Source organism: Engystomops pustulosus, chromosome 6 (assembly GCF_040894005.1).
Source record: "Engystomops pustulosus chromosome 6, aEngPut4.maternal, whole genome shotgun sequence".
Classification (NCBI taxonomy): Eukaryota; Metazoa; Chordata; class Amphibia; order Anura; family Leptodactylidae; genus Engystomops; species Engystomops pustulosus.
The window spans coordinates 166,545,450-166,570,200 of record NC_092416.1 but is presented as its reverse complement, the minus strand read 5'-3'; the positions used below and the strand labels follow the sequence as shown (position 1 = coordinate 166,570,200).

The 24,751-nt window shown below is 43.5% G+C and overlaps 36 non-coding genes across 36 annotated transcripts; all 36 read left to right on the top strand.

Moving 5' to 3' along the window:
* Positions 1-180: 180 nt before the first annotated feature.
* Positions 181-253, top strand: TRNAV-CAC (transfer RNA valine (anticodon CAC)). Its single transcript has one exon. It is a non-coding gene; the product is annotated as a tRNA-Val (tRNA).
* Positions 254-399: 146 nt separating this feature from the next.
* TRNAV-AAC (transfer RNA valine (anticodon AAC)) lies at positions 400-472 on the top strand. The gene has a single exon. It is a non-coding gene; the product is annotated as a tRNA-Val (tRNA).
* A 762-nt stretch (positions 473-1,234) lies between these two features.
* Positions 1,235-1,307, top strand: TRNAV-AAC (transfer RNA valine (anticodon AAC)). Its single transcript has one exon. It is a non-coding gene; the product is annotated as a tRNA-Val (tRNA).
* Positions 1,308-1,852: 545 nt separating this feature from the next.
* TRNAV-CAC (transfer RNA valine (anticodon CAC)) lies at positions 1,853-1,925 on the top strand. The gene has a single exon. It is a non-coding gene; the product is annotated as a tRNA-Val (tRNA).
* Positions 1,926-2,071: 146 nt separating this feature from the next.
* On the top strand, positions 2,072-2,144 carry TRNAV-AAC (transfer RNA valine (anticodon AAC)). The gene has a single exon. It is a non-coding gene; the product is annotated as a tRNA-Val (tRNA).
* A 1,600-nt stretch (positions 2,145-3,744) lies between these two features.
* On the top strand, positions 3,745-3,817 carry TRNAV-AAC (transfer RNA valine (anticodon AAC)). Its single transcript has one exon. It is a non-coding gene; the product is annotated as a tRNA-Val (tRNA).
* A 545-nt stretch (positions 3,818-4,362) lies between these two features.
* Positions 4,363-4,435, top strand: TRNAV-CAC (transfer RNA valine (anticodon CAC)). Its single transcript has one exon. It is a non-coding gene; the product is annotated as a tRNA-Val (tRNA).
* Positions 4,436-4,581: 146 nt separating this feature from the next.
* Positions 4,582-4,654, top strand: TRNAV-AAC (transfer RNA valine (anticodon AAC)). Its single transcript has one exon. It is a non-coding gene; the product is annotated as a tRNA-Val (tRNA).
* A 764-nt stretch (positions 4,655-5,418) lies between these two features.
* TRNAV-AAC (transfer RNA valine (anticodon AAC)) lies at positions 5,419-5,491 on the top strand. Its single transcript has one exon. It is a non-coding gene; the product is annotated as a tRNA-Val (tRNA).
* A 544-nt stretch (positions 5,492-6,035) lies between these two features.
* TRNAV-CAC (transfer RNA valine (anticodon CAC)) lies at positions 6,036-6,108 on the top strand. Its single transcript has one exon. It is a non-coding gene; the product is annotated as a tRNA-Val (tRNA).
* Positions 6,109-7,580: 1,472 nt separating this feature from the next.
* TRNAV-AAC (transfer RNA valine (anticodon AAC)) lies at positions 7,581-7,653 on the top strand. Its single transcript has one exon. It is a non-coding gene; the product is annotated as a tRNA-Val (tRNA).
* Positions 7,654-9,253: 1,600 nt separating this feature from the next.
* On the top strand, positions 9,254-9,326 carry TRNAV-AAC (transfer RNA valine (anticodon AAC)). Its single transcript has one exon. It is a non-coding gene; the product is annotated as a tRNA-Val (tRNA).
* A 535-nt stretch (positions 9,327-9,861) lies between these two features.
* On the top strand, positions 9,862-9,934 carry TRNAV-CAC (transfer RNA valine (anticodon CAC)). The gene has a single exon. It is a non-coding gene; the product is annotated as a tRNA-Val (tRNA).
* Positions 9,935-10,080: 146 nt separating this feature from the next.
* TRNAV-AAC (transfer RNA valine (anticodon AAC)) lies at positions 10,081-10,153 on the top strand. Its single transcript has one exon. It is a non-coding gene; the product is annotated as a tRNA-Val (tRNA).
* A 545-nt stretch (positions 10,154-10,698) lies between these two features.
* Positions 10,699-10,771, top strand: TRNAV-CAC (transfer RNA valine (anticodon CAC)). Its single transcript has one exon. It is a non-coding gene; the product is annotated as a tRNA-Val (tRNA).
* A 146-nt stretch (positions 10,772-10,917) lies between these two features.
* TRNAV-AAC (transfer RNA valine (anticodon AAC)) lies at positions 10,918-10,990 on the top strand. Its single transcript has one exon. It is a non-coding gene; the product is annotated as a tRNA-Val (tRNA).
* A 764-nt stretch (positions 10,991-11,754) lies between these two features.
* On the top strand, positions 11,755-11,827 carry TRNAV-AAC (transfer RNA valine (anticodon AAC)). The gene has a single exon. It is a non-coding gene; the product is annotated as a tRNA-Val (tRNA).
* Positions 11,828-12,372: 545 nt separating this feature from the next.
* Positions 12,373-12,445, top strand: TRNAV-CAC (transfer RNA valine (anticodon CAC)). The gene has a single exon. It is a non-coding gene; the product is annotated as a tRNA-Val (tRNA).
* A 146-nt stretch (positions 12,446-12,591) lies between these two features.
* TRNAV-AAC (transfer RNA valine (anticodon AAC)) lies at positions 12,592-12,664 on the top strand. Its single transcript has one exon. It is a non-coding gene; the product is annotated as a tRNA-Val (tRNA).
* Positions 12,665-13,428: 764 nt separating this feature from the next.
* TRNAV-AAC (transfer RNA valine (anticodon AAC)) lies at positions 13,429-13,501 on the top strand. Its single transcript has one exon. It is a non-coding gene; the product is annotated as a tRNA-Val (tRNA).
* Positions 13,502-14,265: 764 nt separating this feature from the next.
* TRNAV-AAC (transfer RNA valine (anticodon AAC)) lies at positions 14,266-14,338 on the top strand. The gene has a single exon. It is a non-coding gene; the product is annotated as a tRNA-Val (tRNA).
* A 764-nt stretch (positions 14,339-15,102) lies between these two features.
* TRNAV-AAC (transfer RNA valine (anticodon AAC)) lies at positions 15,103-15,175 on the top strand. The gene has a single exon. It is a non-coding gene; the product is annotated as a tRNA-Val (tRNA).
* Positions 15,176-15,938: 763 nt separating this feature from the next.
* On the top strand, positions 15,939-16,011 carry TRNAV-AAC (transfer RNA valine (anticodon AAC)). Its single transcript has one exon. It is a non-coding gene; the product is annotated as a tRNA-Val (tRNA).
* Positions 16,012-16,557: 546 nt separating this feature from the next.
* On the top strand, positions 16,558-16,630 carry TRNAV-CAC (transfer RNA valine (anticodon CAC)). The gene has a single exon. It is a non-coding gene; the product is annotated as a tRNA-Val (tRNA).
* Positions 16,631-16,776: 146 nt separating this feature from the next.
* On the top strand, positions 16,777-16,849 carry TRNAV-AAC (transfer RNA valine (anticodon AAC)). The gene has a single exon. It is a non-coding gene; the product is annotated as a tRNA-Val (tRNA).
* Positions 16,850-17,613: 764 nt separating this feature from the next.
* Positions 17,614-17,686, top strand: TRNAV-AAC (transfer RNA valine (anticodon AAC)). Its single transcript has one exon. It is a non-coding gene; the product is annotated as a tRNA-Val (tRNA).
* A 764-nt stretch (positions 17,687-18,450) lies between these two features.
* TRNAV-AAC (transfer RNA valine (anticodon AAC)) lies at positions 18,451-18,523 on the top strand. The gene has a single exon. It is a non-coding gene; the product is annotated as a tRNA-Val (tRNA).
* Positions 18,524-19,286: 763 nt separating this feature from the next.
* TRNAV-AAC (transfer RNA valine (anticodon AAC)) lies at positions 19,287-19,359 on the top strand. The gene has a single exon. It is a non-coding gene; the product is annotated as a tRNA-Val (tRNA).
* Positions 19,360-20,123: 764 nt separating this feature from the next.
* TRNAV-AAC (transfer RNA valine (anticodon AAC)) lies at positions 20,124-20,196 on the top strand. The gene has a single exon. It is a non-coding gene; the product is annotated as a tRNA-Val (tRNA).
* Positions 20,197-20,740: 544 nt separating this feature from the next.
* On the top strand, positions 20,741-20,813 carry TRNAV-CAC (transfer RNA valine (anticodon CAC)). Its single transcript has one exon. It is a non-coding gene; the product is annotated as a tRNA-Val (tRNA).
* Positions 20,814-20,959: 146 nt separating this feature from the next.
* TRNAV-AAC (transfer RNA valine (anticodon AAC)) lies at positions 20,960-21,032 on the top strand. Its single transcript has one exon. It is a non-coding gene; the product is annotated as a tRNA-Val (tRNA).
* Positions 21,033-21,796: 764 nt separating this feature from the next.
* TRNAV-AAC (transfer RNA valine (anticodon AAC)) lies at positions 21,797-21,869 on the top strand. Its single transcript has one exon. It is a non-coding gene; the product is annotated as a tRNA-Val (tRNA).
* A 544-nt stretch (positions 21,870-22,413) lies between these two features.
* TRNAV-CAC (transfer RNA valine (anticodon CAC)) lies at positions 22,414-22,486 on the top strand. The gene has a single exon. It is a non-coding gene; the product is annotated as a tRNA-Val (tRNA).
* Positions 22,487-23,251: 765 nt separating this feature from the next.
* Positions 23,252-23,324, top strand: TRNAV-CAC (transfer RNA valine (anticodon CAC)). Its single transcript has one exon. It is a non-coding gene; the product is annotated as a tRNA-Val (tRNA).
* A 146-nt stretch (positions 23,325-23,470) lies between these two features.
* TRNAV-AAC (transfer RNA valine (anticodon AAC)) lies at positions 23,471-23,543 on the top strand. Its single transcript has one exon. It is a non-coding gene; the product is annotated as a tRNA-Val (tRNA).
* A 764-nt stretch (positions 23,544-24,307) lies between these two features.
* On the top strand, positions 24,308-24,380 carry TRNAV-AAC (transfer RNA valine (anticodon AAC)). Its single transcript has one exon. It is a non-coding gene; the product is annotated as a tRNA-Val (tRNA).
* Positions 24,381-24,751: the final 371 nt, after the last annotated feature.

Sequence of the window (24,751 nt, the reverse complement as noted above, 5' to 3'; positions counted from 1 at the left end):
GAAGTGGACATCACATTTGCCACAATTGTCGACGGTGCCCAGTTCGAGACAAGGTGGGAGTGTCGTTTGGAACCAATCAGAAACGCGTTTTGCGACTTTTGAATGACTCAACATTCCTCACGTTGGTTTATAAATTTGGTTTTGTTTGCGTCTAAAGACCAGTTGAGGTGTTTTCATCGGGTTTCTGTAGTGTAGTGGTTATCACGTTCGCCTCACACGCGAAAGGTCCCTGGTTCGAAACCGGGCAGAAACATGAGATGTTCTACTTTTGAAGACACAAGAGAGAGAAATCTTTTTTCATTGTGTCTTTTCCTCCAAAATAGCTGCCAGTTATTACTGCGCTCAGTGTTCTCCATCTAGTCTGCTGTACTCAAAAGTCTAGAATTGAGCAGTCAACGAGTTTCTGTAGTGTAGTGGTTATCACGTTCGCCTAACACGCGAAAGGTCCCTGGTTCGAAACCGGGCAGAAACAAGAGACTGTCTCTTTTTTTAAGGAATCGGAAAAAAATCTTGTTTCGTCGTGTCTTTCCCGCCACGGTAGATGCCACTCATACCTGCCACTAAGAGTTTGCTTCATATGCAAAAGAACCACTGATTTAAACAGAACAGAAAATGACGCAGGGGTTGCTTTTGCTATGGGGCAGTAACAAAATATTCCCGAGTGACATTCACTTTTAGATGACGAGAGAAGAAAGCCCTTGCATTTCTCTTTACATTAGTTTTGTTTGCCTGTAAGGACGGCTTCAGTTTTTTAAACAGTTTTTCAAGAGTAGGGGTTTTCACTTTTGCCTAACGCGTGAAAGTCCCTGTTTGAAAACCGTTGAGTTTCTGTAGTGAAGTGGACATCACATTTGCCACAATTGTCGACGGTGCCCAGTTCGAGACAAGGTGGGAGTGTCGTTTGGAACCAATCAGAAACGCGTTTTGCGACTTTTGAATGACTCAACATTCCTCGCGTTGGTTTATAAATTTGGTTTTGTTTGCGTCTAAAGACCAGTTGAGGTGTTTTCATCGGGTTTCTGTAGTGTAGTGGTTATCACGTTCGCCTCACACGCGAAAGGTCCCCGGTTCGAAAACGGGCAGAAACATGAGATGTTCTACTTTTGAAGACACAAGAGAGAGAAATCTTTTTTCATTGTGTCTTTTCCTCCAAAGTAGCTGCCAGTTATTACTGCGCTCAGTGTTCTCCATCTAGTCTGCTGTACTCAAAGGTCTAGAAGTGAGCAGTCAACGTGTTTCTGTAGTGTAGTGGTTATCACGTTCGCCTAACACGCGAAAGGTCCCCGGTTCGAAACCGGGCAGAAACAAGAGACTGTCTCTTTTTTTAAGGAATCGGAAAGAAAAATCTTGTTTCGTCGTGTCTTTCCCGCCACGGTAGATGCCACTCATACCTGCCACTAAGAGTTTGCTTCATATGCAAAAGAACCACTGATTTAAACAGAACAGAAAATGACGCAGGGGTTGCTTTTGCTATGGGGCAGTAACAAAATATTCCCGAGTGACATTCACTTTTAGATGACGAGAGAAGAAAGCCCTTGCATTTCTCTTTACATTAGTTTTGTTTGCCTGTAAGGACGGCTTCAGTTTTTTAAACAGTTTATCAAGAGTAGGGGTTTTCACTTTTGCCTAACGCGTGAAAGTCCCTGTTTGAAAACCGTTGAGTTTCTGTAGTGAAGTGGACATCACATTTGCCACAATTGTCGACGGTGCCCAGTTCGAGACAAGGTGGGAGTGTCGTTTGGAACCAATCAGAAACGCGTTTTGCGACTTTTGAATGACTCAACATTCCTCGCGTTGGTTTATAAATTTGGTTTTGTTTGCGTCTAAAGACCAGTTGAGGTGTTTTCATCGGGTTTCTGTAGTGTAGTGGTTATCACGTTCGCCTCACACGCGAAAGGTCCCTGGTTCGAAACCGGGCAGAAACATGAGATGTTCTACTTTTGAAGACACAAGAGAGAGAAATCTTTTTTCATTGTGTCTTTTCCTCCAAAGTAGCTGCCAGTTATTACTGCGCTCAGTGTTCTCCATCTAGTCTGCTGTACTCAAAAGTCTAGAAGGGAGCAGTCAACGAGTTTCTGTAGTGTAGTGGTTATCACGTTCGCCTAACACGCGAAAGGTCCCTGGTTCGAAACCGGGCAGAAACAAGAGACTGTCTCTTTTTTTAAGGAATCGGAAAAAAAATCTTGTTTCGTCGTGTCTTTCCCGCCACGGTAGATGCCACTCATACCTGCCACTAAGAGTTTGCTTCATATGCAAAAGAACCACTGATTTAAACAGAACAGAAAATGACGCAGGGGTTGCTTTTGCTATGGGGCAGTAACAAAATATTCCCGAGTGACATTCACTTTTAGATGACGAGAGAAGAAAGCCCTTGCATTTCTCTTTACATTAGTTTTGTTTGCCTGTAAGGACGGCTTCAGTTTTTTAAACAGTTTTTCAAGAGTAGGGGTTTTCACTTTTGCCTAACGCGTGAAAGTCCCTGTTTGAAAACCGTTGAGTTTCTGTAGTGAAGTGGACATCACATTTGCCACAATTGTCGACGGTGCCCAGTTGGAGACAAGGTGGGAGTATCGTTTGGAACCAATCAGAAACGCGTTTTGCGACTTTTGAATGACTCAACATTCCTCGCGTTGGTTTATAAATTTGGTTTTGTTTGCGTCTAAAGACCAGTTGAGGTGTTTTCATCGGGTTTCTGTAGTGTAGTGGTTATCACGTTCGCCTCACACTCGAAAGGTCCCCGGTTCGAAAACGGGCAGAAACATGAGATGTTCTACTTTTGAAGACACAAGAGAGAGAAATCTTTTTTCATTGTGTCTTTTCCTCCAAAGTAGCTGCCAGTTATTACTGCGCTCAGTGTTCTCCATCTAGTCTGCTGTACTCAAAGGTCTAGAAGTGAGCAGTCAACGTGTTTCTGTAGTGTAGTGGTTATCACGTTCGCCTAACACGCGAAAGCTCCCCGGTTCGAAACCGGGCAGAAACAAGAGACTGTCTCTTTTTTTAAGGAATCGGAAAGAAAAATCTTGTTTCGTCGTGTCTTTCCCACCACGGTAGATGCCACACATACCTGCCACTAAGAGTTTGCTTCATATGCAAAAGAACCACTGATTTAAACAGAACAGAAAATGACGCAGGGGTTGCTTTTGCTATGGGGCAGTAACAAAATATTCCCGAGTGACATTCACTTTTAGATGACGAGAGAAGAAAGCCCTTGCATCTCTATTTACATTAGTTTTGTTTGCCTGTAAGGACGGCTTCAGTTTTTTAAACAGTTTTTCAAGAGTAGGGGTTTTCACTTTTGCCTAACGCGTGAAAGTCCCTGTTTGAAAACCGTTGAGTTTCTGTAGTGAAGTGGACATCACATTTGCCACAATTGTCGACGGTGCCCAGTTCGAGACAAGGTGGGAGTGTCGTTTGGAACCAATCAGAAACGCGTTTTGCGACTTTTGAATGACTCAACATTCCTCGCGTTGGTTTATAAATTTGGTTTTGTTTGCGTCTAAAGACCAGTTGAGGTGTTTTCATCGGGTTTCTGTAGTGTAGTGGTTATCATGTTCGCCTCACGTGCGAAAGGTCCCCGGTTCGAAACCGGGCAGAAACATGAGATGTTCTACTTTTGAAGACACAAGAGAGAGAAATCTTTTTTCATTGTGTCTTTTCCTCCAAAGTAGCTGCCAGTTATTACTGCGCTCAGTGTTCTCCATCTAGTCTGCTGTACTCAAAGGTCTAGAAGTGAGCAGTCAACGTGTTTCTGTAGTGTAGTGGTTATCACGTTCGCCTAACACGCGAAAGGTCCCCGGTTCGAAACCGGGCAGAAACAAGAGACTGTCTCTTTTTTTAAGGAATCGGAAAGAAAAATCTTGTTTCGTCGTGTCTTTCCCGCCACGGTAGATGCCACTCATACCTGCCACTAAGAGTTTGCTTCATATGCAAAAGAACCACTGATTTAAACAGAACAGAAAATGACGCAGGGGTTGCTTTTGCTATGGGGCAGTAACAAAATATTCCCGAGTGACATTCACTTTTAGATGACGAGAGAAGAAAGCCCTTGCATTTCTCTTTACATTAGTTTTGTTTGCCTGTAAGGACGGCTTCAGTTTTTTAAACAGTTTTTCAAGAGTAGGGGTTTTCACTTTTGCCTAACGCGTGAAAGTCCCTGTTTGAAAACCGTTGAGTTTCTGTAGTGAAGTGGACATCACATTTGCCACAATTGTCGACGGTGCCCAGTTCGAGACAAGGTGGGAGTGTCGTTTGGAACCAATCAGAAACGCGTTTTGCGACTTTTGAATGACTCAACATTCCTCGCGTTGGTTTATAAATTTGGTTTTGTTTGCGTCTAAAGACCAGTTGAGGTGTTTTCATCGGGTTTCTGTAGTGTAGTGGTTATCACGTTCGCCTCACACGCGAAAGGTCCCTGGTTCGAAACCGGGCAGAAACATGAGATGTTCTACTTTTGAAGACACAAGAGAGAGAAATCTTTTTTCATTGTGTCTTTTCCTCCAAAGTAGCTGCCAGTTATTACTGCGCTCAGTGTTCTCCATCTAGTCTGCTGTACTCAAAAGTCTAGAAGTGAGCAGTCAACGTGTTTCTGTAGTGTAGTGGTTATCACGTTCGCCTAACACGCGAAAGGTCCCCGGTTCGAAACCGGGCAGAAACAAGAGACTGTCTCTTTTTTTAAGGAATCGGAAAGAAAAATCTTGTTTCGTCGTGTCTTTCCCACCACGGTAGATGCCACTCATACCTGCCACTAAGAGTTTGCTTCATATGCAAAAGAACCACTGATTTAAACAGAACAGAAAATGACGCAGGGGTTGCTTTTGCTATGGGGCAGTAACAAAATATTCCCGAGTGACATTCACTTTTAGATGACGAGAGAAGAAAGCCCTTGCATTTCTCTTTACATTAGTTTTGTTTGCCTGTAAGGACGGCTTCAGTTTTTTAAACAGTTTTTCAAGAGTAGGGGTTTTCACTTTTGCCTAACGCGTGAAAGTCCCTGTTTGAAAACCGTTGAGTTTCTGTAGTGAAGTGGACATCACATTTGCCACAATTGTCGACGGTGCCCAGTTCGAGACAAGGTGGGAGTGTCGTTTGGAACCAATCAGAAACGCGTTTTGCGACTTTTGAATGACTCAACATTCCTCGCGTTGGTTTATAAATTTGGTTTTGTTTGCGTCTAAAGACCAGTTGAGGTGTTTTCATCGGGTTTCTGTAGTGTAGTGGTTATCACGTTCGCCTCACACGCGAAAGGTCCCCAGTCCGAAACCGGGCAGAAACATGAGATGTTCTACTTTTGAAGACACAAGAGAGAGAAATCTTTTTTCATTGTGTCTTTTCCTCCAAAGTAGCTTCCAGTTATTACTGCGCTCAGTGTTCTCCATCTAGTCTGCTGTACTCAAAGGTCTAGAAGTGAGCAGTCAACGTGTTTCTGTAGTGTAGTGGTTATCACGTTCGCCTAACACGCGAAAGGTCCCCGGTTCGAAACCGGGCAGAAACAAGAGACTGTCTCTTTTTTTAAGGAATCGGAAAGAAAAATCTTGTTTCATCGTGTCTTTCCCGCCACGGTAGATGCCACTCATACCTGCCACTAAGAGTTTGCTTCATATGCAAAAGAACCACTGATTTAAACAGAACTGAAAATGACGCAGGGGTTGCTTTTGCTATGGGGCAGTAACAAAATATTCCCGAGTGACATTCACTTTTAGATGACGAGAGAAGAAAGCCTTGCATTTCTCTTTACATTAGTTTTGTTTGCCTGTAAGGACGGCTTCAGTTTTTTAAACAGTTTTTCAAGAGTAGGGGTTTTCACTTTTGCCTAACGCGTGAAAGTCCCTGTTTGAAAACCGTTGAGTTTCTGTAGTGAAGTGGACATCACATTTGCCACAATTGTCGACGGTGCCCAGTTCGAGACAAGGTGGGAGTGTCGTTTGGAACCAATCAGAAACGCGTTTTGCGACTTTTGAATGACTCAACATTCCTCGCGTTGGTTTATAAATTTGGTTTTGTTTGCGTCTAAAGACCAGTTGAGGTGTTTTCATCGGGTTTCTGTAGTGTAGTGGTTATCACGTTCGCCTCACACGCGAAAGGTCCCCGGTTCGAAACCGGGCAGAAACATGAGATGTTCTACTTTTGAAGACACAAGAGAGAGAAATCTTTTTTCATTGTGTCTTTTCCTCCAAAGTAGCTGCCAGTTATTACTCTGCTCAGTGTTCTCCATCTAGTCTGCTGTACTCAAAGGTCTAGAAGTGAACAGTCAACGTGTTTCTATAGTGTAGTGGTTATCACGTTCGCCTAACACGCGAAAGGTCCCCGGTTCGAAACCGGGCAGAAACAAGAGACTGTCTCTTTTTTTAAGGAATCGGAAAGAAAAATCTTGTTTCGTCGTGTCTTTCCCACCACGGTAGATGCCACACATACCTGCCACTAAGAGTTTGCTTCATATGCAAAAGAACCACTGATTTAAACAGAACAGAAAATGACGTAGGGGTTGCTTTTGCTATGGGGCAGTAACAAAATATTCCCGAGTGACATTCACTTTTAGATGACGAGAGAAGAAAGCCCTTGCATCTCTCTTTACATTAGTTTTGTTTGCCTGTAAGAACATGAGATGTTCTACTTTTGAAGACACAAGAGAGAGAAATCTTTTTTCATTGTGTCTTTTCCTCCAAAGTAGCTGCCAGTTATTACTGCGCTCAGTGTTCTCCATCTAGTCTGCTGTACTCAAAAGTCTAGAAGTGAGCAGTCAACGTGTTTCTGTAGTGTAGTGGTTATCACGTTCGCCTAACACGCGAAAGATACCCGGTTCGAAACCGGGCAGAAACAAGAGACTGTCTCTTTTTTTAAGGAATCGGAAAGAAAAATCTTGTTTCGTCGTGTCTTTCCCACCACGGTAGATGCCACACATACCTGCCACTAAGAGTTTGCTTCATATGCAAAAGAACCACTGATTTAAACAGAACAGAAAATGACGCAGGGGTTGCTTTTGCTATGGGGCAGTAACAAAATATTCCCGAGTGACATTCACTTTTAGATGACGAGAGAAGAAAGCCCTTGCATTTCTCTTTACATTAGTTTTGTTTGCCTGTAAGGACGGCTTCAGTTTTTTAAACAGTTTTTCAAGAGTAGGGGTTTTCACTTTTGCCTAACGCGTGAAAGTCCCTGTTTGAAAACCGTTGAGTTTCTGTAGTGAAGTGGACATCACATTTGCCACAATTGTCGACGGTGCCCAGTTCGAGACAAGGTGGGAGTGTCGTTTGGAACCAATCAGAAACGCGTTTTGCGACTTTTGAATGACTCAACATTCCTCGCGTTGGTTTATAAATTTGGTTTTGTTTGCGTCTAAAGACCAGTTGAGGTGTTTTCATCGGGTTTCTGTAGTGTAGTGGTTATCACGTTCGCCTCACACGTGAAAGGTCCCCGGTTCGAAACCGGGCAGAAACATGAGATGTTCTACTTTTGAAGACACAAGAGAGAGAAATCTTTTTTCATTGTGTCTTTTCCTCCAAAGTAGCTGCCAGTTATTACTGCGCTCAGTGTTCTCCATCTAGTCTGCTGTACTCAAAGGTCTAGAAGTGAGCAGTCAACGTGTTTCTGTAGTGTAGTGGTTATCACGTTCGCCTAACACGTGAAAGGTCCCCGGTTCGAAACCGGGCAGAAACAAGAGACTGTCTATTTTTTTAAGGAATCGGAAAGAAAAATCTTGTTTCGTCGTGTCTTTCCCGCCACGGTAGATGCCACTCATACCTGCCACTAAGAGTTTGCTTCATATGCAAAAGAACCACTGATTTAAACAGAACAGAAAATGACGCAGGGGTTGCTTTTGCTATGGGGCAGTAACAAAATATTCCCGAGTGACATTCACTTTTAGATGACGAGAGAAGAAAGCCCTTGCATTTCTCTTTACATTAGTTTTGTTTGCCTGTAAGGACGGCTTCAGTTTTTTAAACAGTTTTTCAAGAGTAGGGGTTTTCACTTTTGCCTAACGCGTGAAAGTCCCTGTTTGAAAACCGTTGAGTTTCTGTAGTGAAGTGGACATCACATTTGCCACAATTGTCGACGGTGCCCAGTTCGAGACAAGGTGGGAGTGTCGTTTGGAACCAATCAGAAACGCGTTTTGCGACTTTTGAATGACTCAACATTCCTCGCGTTGGTTTATAAATTTGGTTTTGTTTGCGTCTAAAGACCAGTTGAGGTGTTTTCATCGGGTTTCTGTAGTGTAGTGGTTATCACGTTCGCCTCACACGCGAAAGGTCCCTGGTTCGAAACCGGGTAGAAACATGAGATGTTCTACTTTTGAAGACACAAGAGAGAGAAATCTTTTTTCATTGTGTCTTTTCCTCCAAAGTAGCTGCCAGTTATTACTGCGCTCAGTGTTCTCCATCTAGTCTGCTGTACTCAAAAGTCTAGAAGTGAACAGTCAACGAGTTTCTGTAGTGTAGTGGTTATCACGTTCCCCTAACACGCGAAAGGTCCCCGGTTCGAAACCGGGCAGAAACAAGAGACTGTCTCTTTTTTTAAGGAATCGGAAAAAAAATCTTGTTTCGTCGTGTCTTTCCCGCCACGGTAGATGCCACTCATACCTGCCACTAAGAGTTTGCTTCATATGCAAAAGAACCACTGATTTAAACAGAACAGAAAATGACGCAGGGGTTGCTTTTGCTATGGGGCAGTAACAAAATATTCCCGAGTGACATTCACTTTTAGATGACGAGAGAAGAAAGCCCTTGCATTTCTCTTTACATTAGTTTTGTTTGCCTGTAAGGACGGCTTCAGTTTTTTAAACAGTTTTTCAAGAGTAGGGGTTTTCACTTTTGCCTAACGCGTGAAAGTCCCTGTTTGAAAACCGTTGAGTTTCTGTAGTGAAGTGGACATCACATTTGCCACAATTGTCGACGGTGCCCAGTTCGAGACAAGGTGGGAGTGTCGTTTGGAACCAATCAGAAACGCGTTTTGCGACTTTTGAATGACTCAACTTTCCTCGCGTTGGTTTATAAATTTGGTTTTGTTTGCGTCTAAAGACCAGTTGAGGTGTTTTCATCGGGTTTTTGTAGTGTAGTGGTTATCACGTTCGCCTCACACGCGAAAGGTCCCCGGTTCGAAACCGGGCAGAAACATGAGATGTTCTACTTTTGAAGACACAAGAGAGAGAAATCTTTTTTCATTGTGTCTTTTCCTCCAAAGTAGCTGCCAGTTATTACTGCGCTCAGTGTTCTCCATCTAGTCTGCTGTACTCAAAGGTCTAGAAGTGAGCAGTCAACGTGTTTCTGTAGTGTAGTGGTTATCACGTTCGCCTAACACGCGAAAGGTCCCCGGTTCGAAACCGGGCAGAAACAAGAGACTGTCTCTTTTTTTAAGGAATCGGAAAGAAAAATCTTGTTTCGTCGTGTCTTTCCCACCACGGTAGATGCCACACATACCTGCCACTAAGAGTTTGCTTCATATGCAAAAGAACCACTGATTTAAACAGAACAGAAAATGACGCAGGGGTTGCTTTTGCTATGGGGCAGTAACAAAATATTCCCGAGTGACATTCCCTTTTAGATGACGAGAGAAGAAAGCCCTTGCATTTCTCTTTACATTAGTTTTGTTTGCCTGTAAGGACGGCTTCAGTTTTTTAAACAGTTTTTCAAGAGTAGGGGTTTTCACTTTTGCCTAACGCGTGAAAGTCCCTGTTTGAAAACCGTTGAGTTTCTGTAGTGAAGTGGACATCACATTTGCCACAATTGTCGACGGTGCCCAGTTCGAGACAAGGTGGGAGTGTCGTTTGGAAACGCGTTTTGCGACTTTTGAATGACTCAACATTTCTCGCGTTGGTTTATAAATTTGGTTTTGTTTGCGTCTAAAGACCAGTTGAGGTGTTTTCATCGGGTTTCTGTAGTGTAGTGGTTATCACGTTCGCCTCACACGCGAAAGGTCCCCGGTTCGAAACCGGGCAGAAACATGAGATGTTCTACTTTTGAAGACACAAGAGAGAGAAATCTTTTTTCATTGTGTCTTTTCCTCCAAAGTAGCTGCCAGTTATTACTGCGCTCAGTGTTCTCCATCTAGTCTGCTGTACTCAAAGGTCTAGAAGTGAGCAGTCAACGTGTTTCTGTAGTGTAGTGGTTATCACGTTCGCCTAACACGCGAAAGGTCCCCGGTTCGAAACCGGGCAGAAGCAAGAGACTGTCTCTTTTTTTAAGGAATCGGAAAGAAAAATCTTGTTTCGTCGTGTCTTTCCCGCCACGGTAGATGCCACTCATACCTGCCACTAAGAGTTTGCTTCATATGCAAAAGAACCACTGATTTAAACAGAACAGAAAATGACGCAGGGGTTGCTTTTGCTATGGGGCAGTAACAAAATATTCCCAAGTGACATTCACTTTTAGATGACGAGAGAAGAAAGCCCTTGCATTTCTCTTTACATTAGTTTTGTTTGCCTGTAAGGACGGCTTCAGTTTTTTAAACAGTTTTTCAAGAGTAGGGGTTTTCACTTTTGCCTAACGCGTGAAAGTCCCTGTTTGAAAACCGTTGAGTTTCTGTAGTGAAGTGGACATCACATTTGCCACAATTGTCGACGGTGCCCAGTTCGAGACAAGGTGGGAGTGTCGTTTGGAACCAATCAGAAACGCGTTTTGCGACTTTTGAATGACTCAACTTTCCTCGCGTTGGTTTATAAATTTGGTTTTGTTTGCGTCTAAAGACCAGTTGAGGTGTTTTCATCGGGTTTCTGTAGTGTAGTGGTTATCACGTTCGCCTCACACGCGAAAGGTCCCCGGTTCGAAACCGGGCAGAAACATGAGATGTTCTACTTTTGAAGACACAAGAGAGAGAAATCTTTTTTCATTGTGTCTTTTCCTCCAAAGTAGCTGCCAGTTATTACTGCGCTCAGTGTTCTCCATCTAGTCTGCTGTACTCAAAGGTCTAGAAGTGAGCAGTCAACGTGTTTCTGTAGTGTAGTGGTTATCACGTTCGCCTAACACGCGAAAGGTCCCCGGTTCGAAACCGGGCAGAAACAAGAGACTGTCTCTTTTTTTAAGGAATCGGAAAGAAAAATCTTCTTTCGTCGTGTCTTTCCCGCCACGGTAGATGCCACTCATACCTGCCACTAAGAGTTTGCTTCATATGCAAAAGAACCACTGATTTAAACAGAACAGAAAATGACGCAGGGGTTGCTTTTGCTATGGGGCAGTAACAAAATATTCCCGAGTGACATTCACTTTTAGATGACGAGAGAAGAAAGCCCTTGCATTTCTCTTTACATTAGTTTTGTTTGCCTGTAAGGACGGCTTCAGTTTTTTAAACAGTTTTTCAAGAGTAGGGGTTTTCACTTTTGCCTAACGCGTGAAAGTCCCTGTTTGAAAACCGTTGAGTTTCTGTAGTGAAGTGGACATCACATTTGCCACAATTGTCGACGGTGCCCAGTTCGAGACAAGGTGGGAGTGTCGTTTGGAACCAATCAGAAACGCGTTTTGCGACTTTTGAATGACTCAACATTCCTCGCGTTGGTTTATAAATTTGGTTTTGTTTGCGTCTAAAGACCAGTTGAGGTGTTTTCATCGGGTTTCTGTAGTGTAGTGGTTTTCACATTCGCCTCACACGCGAAAGGTCCCTGGTTGGAAACCGGGCAGAAACATGAGATGTTCTACTTTTGAAGACACAAGAGAGAGAAATCTTTTTTCATTGTGTCTTTTCCTCCAAAGTAGCTGCCAGTTATTACTGCGCTCAGTGTTCTCCATCTAGTCTGCTGTACTCAAAGGTCTAGAAGTGAGCAGTCAACGTGTTTCTGTAGTGTAGTGGTTATCACGTTCGCCTAACACGCGAAAGGTCCCCGGTTCGAAACCGGGCAGAAACAAGAGACTGTCTCTTTTTTTAAGGAATCGGAAAGAAAAATCTTGTTTCGTCGTGTCTTTCCCCCCACGGTAGATGCCACTCATACCTGCCACTAAGAGTTTGCTTCATATGCAAAAGAACCACTGATTTAAACAGAACAGAAAATGACGCAGGGGTTGCTTTTGCTATGGGGCAGTAACAAAATATTCCCGAGTGACATTCACTTTTAGATGACGAGAGAAGAAAGCCCTTGCATTTCTCTTTACATTAGTTTTGTTTGCCTGTAAGGACGGCTTCAGTTTTTTAAACAGTTTTTCAAGAGTAGGGGTTTTCACTTTTGCCTAACGCGTGAAAGTCCCTGTTTGAAAACCGTTGAGTTTCTGTAGTGAAGTGGACATCACATTTGCCACAATTGTCGACGGTGCCCAGTTCGAGACAAGGTGGGAGTGTCGTTTGGAACCAATCAGAAACGCGTTTTGCGACTTTTGAATGACTCAACTTTCCTCGCGTTGGTTTATAAATTTGGTTTTGTTTGCGTCTAAAGACCAGTTGAGGTGTTTTCATCGGGTTTCTGTAGTGTAGTGGTTATCACGTTCGCCTCACACGCGAAAGGTCCCCGGTTCGAAACCGGGCAGAAACATGAGATGTTCTACTTTTGAAGACACAAGAGAGAGAAATCTTTTTTCATTGTGTCTTTTCCTCCAAAGTAGCTGCCAGTTATTACTGCGCTCAGTGTTCTCCATCTAGTCTGCTGTACTCAAAGGTCTAGAAGTGAGCAGTCAACGTGTTTCTGTAGTGTAGTGGTTATCACGTTCGCCTAACACGCGAAAGGTCCCCGGTTCGAAACCGGGCAGAAACAAGAGACTGTCTCTTTTTTTAAGGAATCGGAAAGAAAAATCTTCTTTCGTCGTGTCTTTCCCGCCACGGTAGATGCCACTCATACCTGCCACTAAGAGTTTGCTTCATATGCAAAAGAACCACTGATTTAAACAGAACAGAAAATGACGCAGGGGTTGCTTTTGCTATGGGGCAGTAACAAAATATTCCCGAGTGACATTCACTTTTAGATGACGAGAGAAGAAAGCCCTTGCATTTCTCTTTACATTAGTTTTGTTTGCCTGTAAGGACGGCTTCAGTTTTTTAAACAGTTTTTCAAGAGTAGGGGTTTTCACTTTTGCCTAACGCGTGAAAGTCCCTGTTTGAAAACCGTTGAGTTTCTGTAGTGAAGTGGACATCACATTTGCCACAATTGTCGACGGTGCCCAGTTCGAGACAAGGTGGGAGTGTCGTTTGGAACCAATCAGAAACGCGTTTTGCGACTTTTGAATGACTCAACATTCCTCGCGTTGGTTTATAAATTTGGTTTTGTTTGCGTCTAAAGACCAGTTGAGGTGTTTTCATCGGGTTTCTGTAGTGTAGTGGTTTTCACATTCGCCTCACACGCGAAAGGTCCCTGGTTGGAAACCGGGCAGAAACATGAGATGTTCTACTTTTGAAGACACAAGAGAGAGAAATCTTTTTTCATTGTGTCTTTTCCTCCAAAGTAGCTGCCAGTTATTACTGCGCTCAGTGTTCTCCATCTAGTCTGCTGTACTCAAAGGTCTAGAAGTGAGCAGTCAACGTGTTTCTGTAGTGTAGTGGTTATCACGTTCGCCTAACACGCGAAAGGTCCCCGGTTCGAAACCGGGCAGAAACAAGAGACTGTCTCTTTTTTTAAGGAATCGGAAAGAAAAATCTTGTTTCGTCGTGTCTTTCCCCCCACGGTAGATGCCACTCATACCTGCCACTAAGAGTTTGCTTCATATGCAAAAGAACCACTGATTTAAACAGAACAGAAAATGACGCAGGGGTTGCTTTTGCTATGGGGCAGTAACAAAATATTCCCGAGTGACATTCACTTTTAGATGACGAGAGAAGAAAGCCCTTGCATTTCTCTTTACATTAGTTTTGTTTGCCTGTAAGGACGGCTTCAGTTTTTTAAACAGTTTTTCAAGAGTAGGGGTTTTCACTTTTGCCTAACGCGTGAAAGTCCCTGTTTGAAAACCGTTGAGTTTCTGTAGTGAAGTGGACATCACATTTGCCACAATTGTCGACGGTGCCCAGTTCGAGACAAGGTGGGAGTGTCGTTTGGAACCAATCAGAAACGCGTTTTGCGACTTTTGAATGACTCAACATTCCTCGCGTTGGTTTATAAATTTGGTTTTGTTTGCGTCTAAAGACCAGTTGAGGTGTTTTCATCGGGTTTCTGTAGTGTAGTGGTTTTCACATTCGCCTCACACGCGAAAGGTCCCTGGTTCGAAACCGGGCAGAAACATGAGATGTTCTACTTTTGAAGACACAAGAGAGAGAAATCTTTTTTCATTGTGTCTTTTCCTCCAAAGTAGCTGCCAGTTATTACTGCGCTCAGTGTTCTCCATCTAGTCTGCTGTACTCAAAGGTCTAGAAGTGAGCAGTCAACGTGTTTCTGTAGTGTAGTGGTTATCACGTTCGCCTAACACGCGAAAGGTCCCCGGTTCGAAACCGGGCAGAAACAAGAGACTGTCTCTTTTTTTAAGGAATCGGAAAGAAAAATCTTGTTTCGTCGTGTCTTTCCCGCCACGGTAGATGCCACTCATACCTGCCACTAAGAGTTTGCTTCATATGCAAAAGAACCACTGATTTAAACAGAACAGAAAATGACGCAGGGGTTGCTTTTGCTATGGGGCAGTAACAAAATATTCCCGAGTGACATTCACTTTTAGATGACGAGAGAAGAAAGCCCTTGCATCTCTCTTTACATTAGTTTTGTTTGCCTGTAAGGACGGCTTCAGTTTTTTAAACAGTTTCTCAAGAGTAGGGGTTTTCACTTTTGCCTAACGCGTGAAAGTCCCTGTTTGAAAACCGTTGAGTTTCTGTAGTGAAGTGGACATCACATTTGCCACAATTGTCGACGGTGCCCAGTTCGAGACAAGGTGGGAGTGTCGTTTGGAACCAATCAGAAACGCGTTTTGCGACTTTTGAATGACTCAACATTCCTCGCGTTGGTTTATAAATTTGGTTTTGTTTGCGTCTAAAGACCAGTTGAGGTGTTTTCATCGGGTTTCTGTAGTGTAGTGGTTGTCACGTTCGCCTCACACGCGAAAGGTCCCCGGTTCGAAACCGGGCAGAAACATGCGATGTTCTACTTTTGAAGACACAAGAGAGAGAAATCTTTTTTCATTGTGTCTTTTCCTCCAAAGTAGCTGCCAGTTATTACTGCGCTCAGTGTTCTCCATCTAGTCTGCTGTACTCAAAGGTCTAGAAGTGAGCAGTCAACGTGTTTCTGTAGTGTAGTGGTTATCACGTTCGCCTAACATGCGAAAGGTCCCCGGTTCGAAACCGGGCAGAAACAAGAGACTGTCTCTTTTTTTAAGGAATCGGAAAAAAAATCTTGTTTCGTCGTGTCTTTCCCGCCACGGTAGATGCCACTCATACCTGCCACTAAGAGTTTGCTTCATATGCAAAAGAACCACTGATTTAAACAGAACAGAAAATGACGCAGGGGTTGCTTTTGCTATGGGGCAGTAACAAAATATTCCCGAGTGACATTCACTTTTAGATGACGAGAGAAGAAAGCCCTTGCATTTCTCTTTACAGTAGTTTTGTTTGCCTGTAAGGACGGCTTCAGTTTTTTAAACAGTTTTTCAAGAGTATGGGTTTTCACTTTTGCCTAACGCGTGAAAGTCCCTGTTTGAAAACCGTTGAGTTTCTGTAGTGAAGTGGACATCACATTTGCCACAATTGTCGACGGTGCCCAGTTCGAGACAAGGTGGGAGTGTCGTTTGGAACCAATCAGAAACGCATTTTGCGACTTTTGAATGATTCAACATTCCTCGCGTTGGTTTATAAATTTGGTTTTGTTTGCGTCTAAAGACCAGTTGAGATGTTTTCATCGGGTTTCTGTAGTGTAGTGGTTGTCACGTTCGCCTCACACGCGAAAGGTCCCCGGTTCGAAACCGGGCAGAAACATGAGATGTTCTACTTTTGAAGACACAAGAGAGAGAAATCTTTTTTCATTGTGTCTTTTCCTCCAAAGTAGCTGCCAGTTATTACTGCGCTCAGTGTTCTCCATCTAGTCTGCTGTACTCAAAGGTCTAGAAGTGAGCAGTCAACGTGTTTCTGTAGTGTAGTGGTTATCACGTTCGCCTAACACGCGAAAGGTCCCCGGTTCGAAACCGGGCAGAAACAAGAGACTGTCTCTTTTTTTTAAGGAATCGGAAAGAAAAATCTTGTTTCGTCGTGTCTTTCCCGCCACGGTAGATGCCACTCATACCTGCCACTAAGAGTTTGCTTCATATGCAAAAGAACCACTGATTTAAACAGAACAGAAAATGACGCAGGGGTTGCTTTTGCTATGGGGCAGCAACAAAATATTCCCGAGTGACATTCACTTTTAGATGACGAGAGAAGAAAGCCCTTGCATTTCTCTTTACATTAGTTTTGTTTGCCTGTAAGGACGGCTTCAGTTTTTTAAACATTTTTTTAAGAGTAGGGGTATTCACTTTTGCCTAACGCGTGAAAGTCCCTGTTTGAAAACCGTTGAGTTTCTTTAGTGAATTGGACATCACATTTGCCACAATTGTCGACGGTGCCCAGTTCGAGACAAGGTGGGAGTGTCGTTTGGAACCAATCAGAAACGCGTTTTGCGACTTTTGAATGACTCAACATTCCTCGCGTTGGTTTATAAATTTGGTTTTGTTTGCGTCTAAAGACCAGTTGGGGTTTTTTCATCGGGTTTCTGTAGTGTAGTGGTTATCACGTTCGCCTCACACGCGAAAGGTCCCCGGTTCGAAACCGGGCAGAAACATGAGATGTTCTACTTTTGAAGACACAAGAGAGAGAAATCTTTTTTCATTGTGTCTTTTCCTCCAAAGTAGCTGCCAGTTATTACTGCGCTCAGTGTTCTCCATCTAGTCTGCTGTACTCAAAGGTCTAGAAGTGAGCAGTCAACGTGTTTCTGTAGTGTAGTGGTTATCACGTTCGCCTAACACGCGAAAGGTCCCCGGTTCGAAACCGGGCAGAAACAAGAGACTGTCTCTTTTTTTAAGGAATCGGAAAGAAAAATCTTGTTTCGTCGTGTCTTTCCCGCCACGGTAGATGCCACTCATACCTGCCACTAAGAGTTTGCTTCATATGCAAAAGAACCACTGATTTAAACAGAACAGAAAATGACGCAGGGGTTGCTTTTGCTATGGGGCAGTAACAAAATATTCCCGAGTGACATTCACTTTTAGATGACGAGAGAAGAAAGCCCTTGCATCTCTCTTTACATTAGTTTTGTTTGCCTGTAAGGACGGCTTCAGTTTTTTAAACAGTTTTTCAAGAGTAGGGGTTTTCACTTTTGCCTAACGCGTGAAAGTCCATGTTTGAAAACCGTTGAGTTTCTGTAGTGAAGTGGACATCACATTTGCCACAATTGTCGACGGTGCCCAGTTCGAGACAAGGTGGGAGTGTCGTTTGGAACCAATCAGAAACGCGTTTTGCGACTTTTGAATGACTCAACATTCCTCGCGTTGGTTTATAAATTTGGTTTTGTTTGCGTCTAAAGACCAGTTGAGGTGTTTTCATCGGGTTTCTGTAGTGTAGTGGTTTTCACATTCGCCTCACACGCGAAAGGTCCCTGGTTCGAAACCGGGCAGAAACATGAGATGTTCTACTTTTGAAGACACAAGAGAGAGAAATCTTTTTTCATTGTGTCTTTTCCTCCAAAGTAGCTGCCAGTTATTACTGCGCTCAGTGTTCTCCATCTAGTCTGCTGTACTCAAAGGTCTAGAAGTGAGCAGTCAAGGTGTTTCTGTAGTGTAGTGGTTATCACGTTCGCCTAACACGCGAAAGGTCCCCGGTTCGAAACCGGGCAGAAACAAGAGACTGTCTCTTTTTTTAAGGAATCGGAAAGAAAAATCTTGTTTCGTCGTGTCTTTCCCGCCACGGTAGATGCCACTCATACCTGCCACTAAGAGTTTGCTTCATATGCAAAAGAACCACTGATTTAAACAGAACAGAAAATGACGCAGGGGTTGCTTTTGCTATGGGGCAGTAACAAAATATTCCCGAGTGACATTCACTTTTAGATGACGAGAGAAGAAAGCCCTTGCATCTCTCTTTACATTAGTTTTGTTTGCCTGTAAGGACGGCTTCAGTTTTTTAAACAGTTTCTCAAGAGTAGGGGTTTTCACTTTTGCCTAACGCGTGAAAGTCCCTGTTTGAAAACCGTTGAGTTTCTGTAGTGAAGTGGACATCACATTTGCCACAATTGTCGACGGTGCCCAGTTCGAGACAAGGTGGGAGTGTCGTTTGGAACCAATCAGAAACGCGTTTTGCGACTTTTGAATGACTCAACATTCCTCGCGTTGGTTTATAAATTTGGTTTTGTTTGCGTCTAAAGACCAGTTGAGGTGTTTTCATCGGGTTTCTGTAGTGTAGTGGTTGTCACGTTCGCCTCACACGCGAAAGGTCCCCGGTTCGAAACCGGGCAGAAACATGCGATGTTCTACTTTTGAAGACACAAGAGAGAGAAATCTTTTTTCATTGTGTCTTTTCCTCCAAAGTAGCTGCCAGTTATTACTGCGCTCAGTGTTCTCCATCTAGTCTGCTGTACTCAAAGGTCTAGAAGTGAGCAGTCAACGTGTTTCTGTAGTGTAGTGGTTATCACGTTCGCCTAACATGCGAAAGGTCCCCGGTTCGAAACCGGGCAGAAACAAGAGACTGTCTCTTTTTTTAAGGAATCGGAAAAAAAATCTTGTTTCGTCGTGTCTTTCCCCCCACGGTAGATGCCACTCATACCTGCCACTAAGAGTTTGCTTCATATGCAAAAGAACCACTGATTTAAACAGAACAGAAAATGACGCAGGGGTTGCTTTTGCTATGGGGCAGTAACAAAATATTCCCGAGTGACATTCACTTTTAGATGACGAGAGAAGAAAGCCCTTGCATTTCTCTTTACATTAGTTTTGTTTGCCTGTAAGGACGGCTTCAGTTTTTTAAACAGTTTTTCAAGAGTAGGGGTTTTCACTTTTGCCTAACGCGTGAAAGTCCCTGTTTGAAAACCGTTGAGTTTCTGTAGTGAAGTGGACATCACATTTGCCACAATTGTCGACGGTGCCCAGTTCGAGACAAGGTGGGAGTGTCGTTTGGAACCAATCAGAAACGCGTTTTGCGACTTTTGAATGACTCAACATTCCTCGCGTTGGTTTATAAATTTGGTTTTGTTTGCGTCTAAAGACCAGTTGAGGTGTTTTCATCGGGTTTCTGTAGTGTAGTGGTTTTCACATTCGCCTCACACGCGAAAGGTCCCTGGTTCGAAACCGGGCAGAAACATGAGATGTTCTACTTTTGAAGACACAAGAGAGAGAAATCTTTTTTCATTGTGTCTTTTCCTCCAAAGTAGCTGCCAGTTATTACTGCGCTCAGTGTTCTCCATCTAGTCTGCTGTACTCAAAGGTCTAGAAGTGAGCAGTCAACGTGTTTCTGTAGTGTAGTGGTTATCACGTTCGCCTAACACGCGAAAGGTCCCCGGTTCGAAACCGGGCAGAAACAAGAGACTGTCTCTTTTTTTAAGGAATCGGAAAGAAAAATCTTGTTTCGTCGTGTCTTTCCCGCCACGGTAGATGCCACTCATACCTGCCACTAAGAGTTTGCTTCATATGCAAAAGAACCACTGATTTAAACAGAACAGAAAATGACGCAGGGGTTACTTTTGCTATGGGGCAGTAACAAAATATTCCCGAGTGACATTCACTTTTAGATGACGAGAGAAGAAAGCCCTTGCATCTCTCTTTACATTAGTTTTGTTTGCCTGTAAGGACGGCTTCAGTTTTTTAAACAGTTTCTCAAGAGTAGGGGTTTTCACTTTTGCCTAACGCGTGAAAGTCCCTGTTTGAAAACCGTTGAGTTTCTGTAGTGAAGTGGACATCACATTTGCCACAATTGTCGACGGTGCCCAGTTCGAGACAAGGTGGGAGTGTCGTTTGGAACCAATCAGAAACGCGTTTTGCGACTTTTGAATGACTCAACATTCCTCGCGTTGGTTTATAAATTTGGTTTTGTTTGCGTCTAAAGACCAGTTGAGGTGTTTTCATCGGGTTTCTGTAGTGTAGTGGTTGTCACGTTTGCCTCACACGCGAAAGGTCCCCGGTTCGAAACCGGGCAGAAACATGCGATGTTCTACTTTTGAAGACACAAGAGAGAGAAATCTTTTTTCATTGTGTCTTTTCCTCCAAAGTAGCTGCCAGTTATTACTGCGCTCAGTGTTCTCCATCTAGTCTGCTGTACTCAAAGGTCTAGAAGTGAGCAGTCAACGTGTTTCTGTAGTGTAGTGGTTATCACGTTCGCCTAACATGCGAAAGGTCCCCGGTTCGAAACCGGGCAGAAACAAGAGACTGTCTCTTTTTTTAAGGAATCGGAAAAAAAATCTTGTTTCGTCGTGTCTTTCCCGCCACGGTAGATGCCACTCATACCTGCCACTAAGAGTTTGCTTCATATGCAAAAGAACCACTGATTTAAACAGAACAGAAAATGACGCAGGGGTTGCTTTTGCTATGGGGCAGTAACAAAATATTCCCGAGTGACATTCACTTTTAGATGACGAGAGAAGAAAGCCCTTGCATTTCTCTTTACAGTAGTTTTGTTTGCCTGTAAGGACGGCTTCAGTTTTTTAAACAGTTTTTCAAGAGTATGGGTTTTCACTTTTGCCTAACGCGTGAAAGTCCCTGTTTGAAAACCGTTGAGTTTCTGTAGTGAAGTGGACATCACATTTGCCACAATTGTCGACGGTGCCCAGTTCGAGACAAGGTGGGAGTGTCGTTTGGAACCAATCAGAAACGCATTTTGCGACTTTTGAATGATTCAACATTCCTCGCGTTGGTTTATAAATTTGGTTTTGTTTGCGTCTAAAGACCAGTTGAGGTGTTTTCATCGGGTTTCTGTAGTGTAGTGGTTATCACGTTCGCCTCACACGCGAAAGGTCCCCGGTTCGAAACCGGGCAGAAACATGAGATGTTCTACTTTTGAAGACACAAGAGAGAGAAATCTTTTTTCATTGTGTCTTTTCCTCCAAAGTAGCTGCCAGTTATTACTGCGCTCAGTGTTCTCCATCTAGTCTGCTGTACTCAAAGGTCTAGAAGTGAGCAGTCAACGTGTTTCTGTAGTGTAGTGGTTATCACGTTCGCCTAACACGCGAAAGGTCCCCGGTTCGAAACCGGGCAGAAACAAGAGACTGTCTCTTTTTTTAAGGAATCGGAAAGAAAAATCTTGTTTCGTCGTGTCTTTCCCGCCACGGTAGATGCCACTCATACCTGCCACTAAGAGTTTGCTTCATATGCAAAAGAACCACTGATTTAAACAGAACAGAAAATGACGCAGGGGTTACTTTTGCTATGGGGCAGTAACAAAATATTCCCGAGTGACATTCACTTTTAGATGACGAGAGAAGAAAGCCCTTGCATCTCTCTTTACATTAGTTTTGTTTGCCTGTAAGGACGGCTTCAGTTTTTTAAACAGTTTCTCAAGAGTAGGGGTTTTCACTTTTGCCTAACGCGTGAAAGTCCCTGTTTGAAAACCGTTGAGTTTCTGTAGTGAAGTGGACATCACATTTGCCACAATTGTCGACGGTGCCCAGTTCGAGACAAGGTGGGAGTGTCGTTTGGAACCAATCAGAAACGCGTTTTGCGACTTTTGAATGACTCAACATTCCTCGCGTTGGTTTATAAATTTGGTTTTGTTTGCGTCTAAAGACCAGTTGAGGTGTTTTCATCGGGTTTCTGTAGTGTAGTGGTTGTCACGTTTGCCTCACACGCGAAAGGTCCCCGGTTCGAAACCGGGCAGAAACATGCGATGTTCTACTTTTGAAGACACAAGAGAGAGAAATCTTTTTTCATTGTGTCTTTTCCTCCAAAGTAGCTGCCAGTTATTACTGCGCTCAGTGTTCTCCATCTAGTCTGCTGTACTCAAAGGTCTAGAAGTGAGCAGTCAACGTGTTTCTGTAGTGTAGTGGTTATCACGTTCGCCTAACATGCGAAAGGTCCCCGGTTCGAAACCGGGCAGAAACAAGAGACTGTCTCTTTTTTTAAGGAATCGGAAAAAAAATCTTGTTTCGTCGTGTCTTTCCCGCCACGGTAGATGCCACTCATACCTGCCACTAAGAGTTTGCTTCATATGCAAAAGAACCACTGATTTAAACAGAACAGAAAATGACGCAGGGGTTGCTTTTGCTATGGGGCAGTAACAAAATATTCCCGAGTGACATTCACTTTTAGATGACGAGAGAAGAAAGCCCTTGCATTTCTCTTTACAGTAGTTTTGTTTGCCTGTAAGGACGGCTTCAGTTTTTTAAACAGTTTTTCAAGAGTATGGGTTTTCACTTTTGCCTAACGCGTGAAAGTCCCTGTTTGAAAACCGTTGAGTTTCTGTAGTGAAGTGGACATCACATTTGCCACAATTGTCGACGGTGCCCAGTTCGAGACAAGGTGGGAGTGTCGTTTGGAACCAATCAGAAACGCATTTTGCGACTTTTGAATGATTCAACATTCCTCGCGTTGGTTTATAAATTTGGTTTTGTTTGCGTCTAAAGACCAGTTGAGGTGTTTTCATCGGGTTTCTGTAGTGTAGTGGTTATCACGTTCGCCTCACACGCGAAAGGTCCCCGGTTCGAAACCGGGCAGAAACATGAGATGTTCTACTTTTGAAGACACAAGAGAGAGAAATCTTTTTTCATTGTGTCTTTTCCTCCAAAGTAGCTGCCAGTTATTACTGCGCTCAGTGTTCTCCATCTAGTCTGCTGTACTCAAAGGTCTAGAAGTGAGCAGTCAACGTGTTTCTGTAGTGTAGTGGTTATCACGTTCGCCTAACACGCGAAAGGTCCCCGGTTCGAAATCGGGCAGAAACAAGAGACTGTCTCTTTTTTTTAAGGAATCGGAAAGAAAAATCTTGTTTCGTCGTGTCTTTCCCGCCACGGTAGATGCCACTCATACCTGCCACTAAGAGTTTGCTTCATATGCAAAAGAACCACTGATTTAAACAGAACAGAAAATGACGCAGGGGTTGCTTTTGCTATGGGGCAGCAACAAAATATTCCCGAGTGACATTCACTTTTAGATGACGAGAGAAGAAAGCCCTTGCATTTCTCTTTACATTAGTTTTGTTTGCCTGTAAGGACGGCTTCAGTTTTTTAAACATTTTTTTAAGAGTAGGGGTATTCACTTTTGCCTAACGCGTGAAAGTCCCTGTTTGAAAACCGTTGAGTTTCTTTAGTGAATTGGACATCACATTTGCCACAATTGTCGACGGTGCCCAGTTCGAGACAAGGTGGGAGTGTCGTTTGGAACCAATCAGAAACGCGTTTTGCGACTTTTGAATGACTCAACATTCCTCGCGTTGGTTTATAAATTTGGTTTTGTTTGCGTCTAAAGACCAGTTGGGGTTTTTTCATCGGGTTTCTGTAGTGTAGTGGTTATCACGTTCGCCTCACACGCGAAAGGTCCCCGGTTCGAAACCGGGCAGAAACATGAGATGTTCTACTTTTGAAGACACAAGAGAGAGAAATCTTTTTTCATTGTGTCTTTTCCTCCAAAGTAGCTGCCAGTTATTACTGCGCTCAGTGTTCTCCATCTAGTCTGCTGTACTCAAAGGTCTAGAAGTGAGCAGTCAACGTGTTTCTGTAGTGTAGTGGTTATCACGTTCGCCTAACACGCGAAAGGTCCCCGGTTCGAAACCGGGCAGAAACAAGAGACTGTCTCTTTTTTTAAGGAATCGGAAAGAAAAATCTTGTTTCGTCGTGTCTTTCCCGCCACGGTAGATGCCACTCATACCTGCCACTAAGAGTTTGCTTCATATGCAAAAGAACCACTGATTTAAACAGAACAGAAAATGACGCAGGGGTTGCTTTTGCTATGGGGCAGTAACAAAATATTCCCGAGTGACATTCACTTTTAGATGACGAGAGAAGAAAGCCCTTGCATCTCTCTTTACATTAGTTTTGTTTGCCTGTAAGGACGGCTTCAGTTTTTTAAACAGTTTTTCAAGAGTAGGGGTTTTCACTTTTGCCTAACGCGTGAAAGTCCCTGTTTGAAAACCGTTGAGTTTCTGTAGTGAAGTGGACATCACATTTGCCACAATTGTCGACGGTGCCCAGTTCGAGACAAGGTGGGAGTGTCGTTTGGAACCAATCAGAAACGCGTTTTGCGACTTTTGAATGACTCAACATTCCTCGCGTTGGTTTATAAATTTGGTTTTGTTTGCGTCTAAATACCAGTTGAGGTGTTTTCATCGGGTTTCTGTAGTGTAGTGGTTATCACGTTCGCCTCACACGCGAAAGGTCCCCGGTTCGAAACCAGGCAGAAACATGAGATGTTCTACTTTTGAAGACACAAGAGAGAGAAATCTTTTTTCATTGTGTCTTTTCCTCCAAAGTAGCTGCCAGTTATTACTGCGCTCAGTGTTCTCCATCTAGTCTGCTGTACTCAAAGGTCTAGAAGTGAGCAGTCAACGTGTTTCTGTAGTGTAGTGGTTATCACGTTCGCCTAACACGCGAAAGGTCCCCGGTTCGAAACCGGGCAGAAACAAGAGACTGTCTCTTTTTTTAAGGAATCGGAAAGAAAAATCTTGTTTCGTCGTGTCTTTCCCGCCACGGTAGATGCCACTCATACCTGCCACTAAGAGTTTGCTTCATATGCAAAAGAACCACTGATTTAAACAGAACAGAAAATGACGCAGGGGTTGCTTTTGCTATGGGGCAGTAACAAAATATTCCCGAGTGACATTCACTTTTAGATGACGAGAGAAGAAAGCCCTTGCATCTCTCTTTACATTAGTTTTGTTTGCCTGTAAGGACGGCTTCAGTTTTTTAAACAGTTTCTCAAGAGTAGGGGTTTTCACTTTTGCCTAACGCGTGAAAGTCCCTGTTTGAAAACCGTTGAGTTTCTGTAGTGAAGTG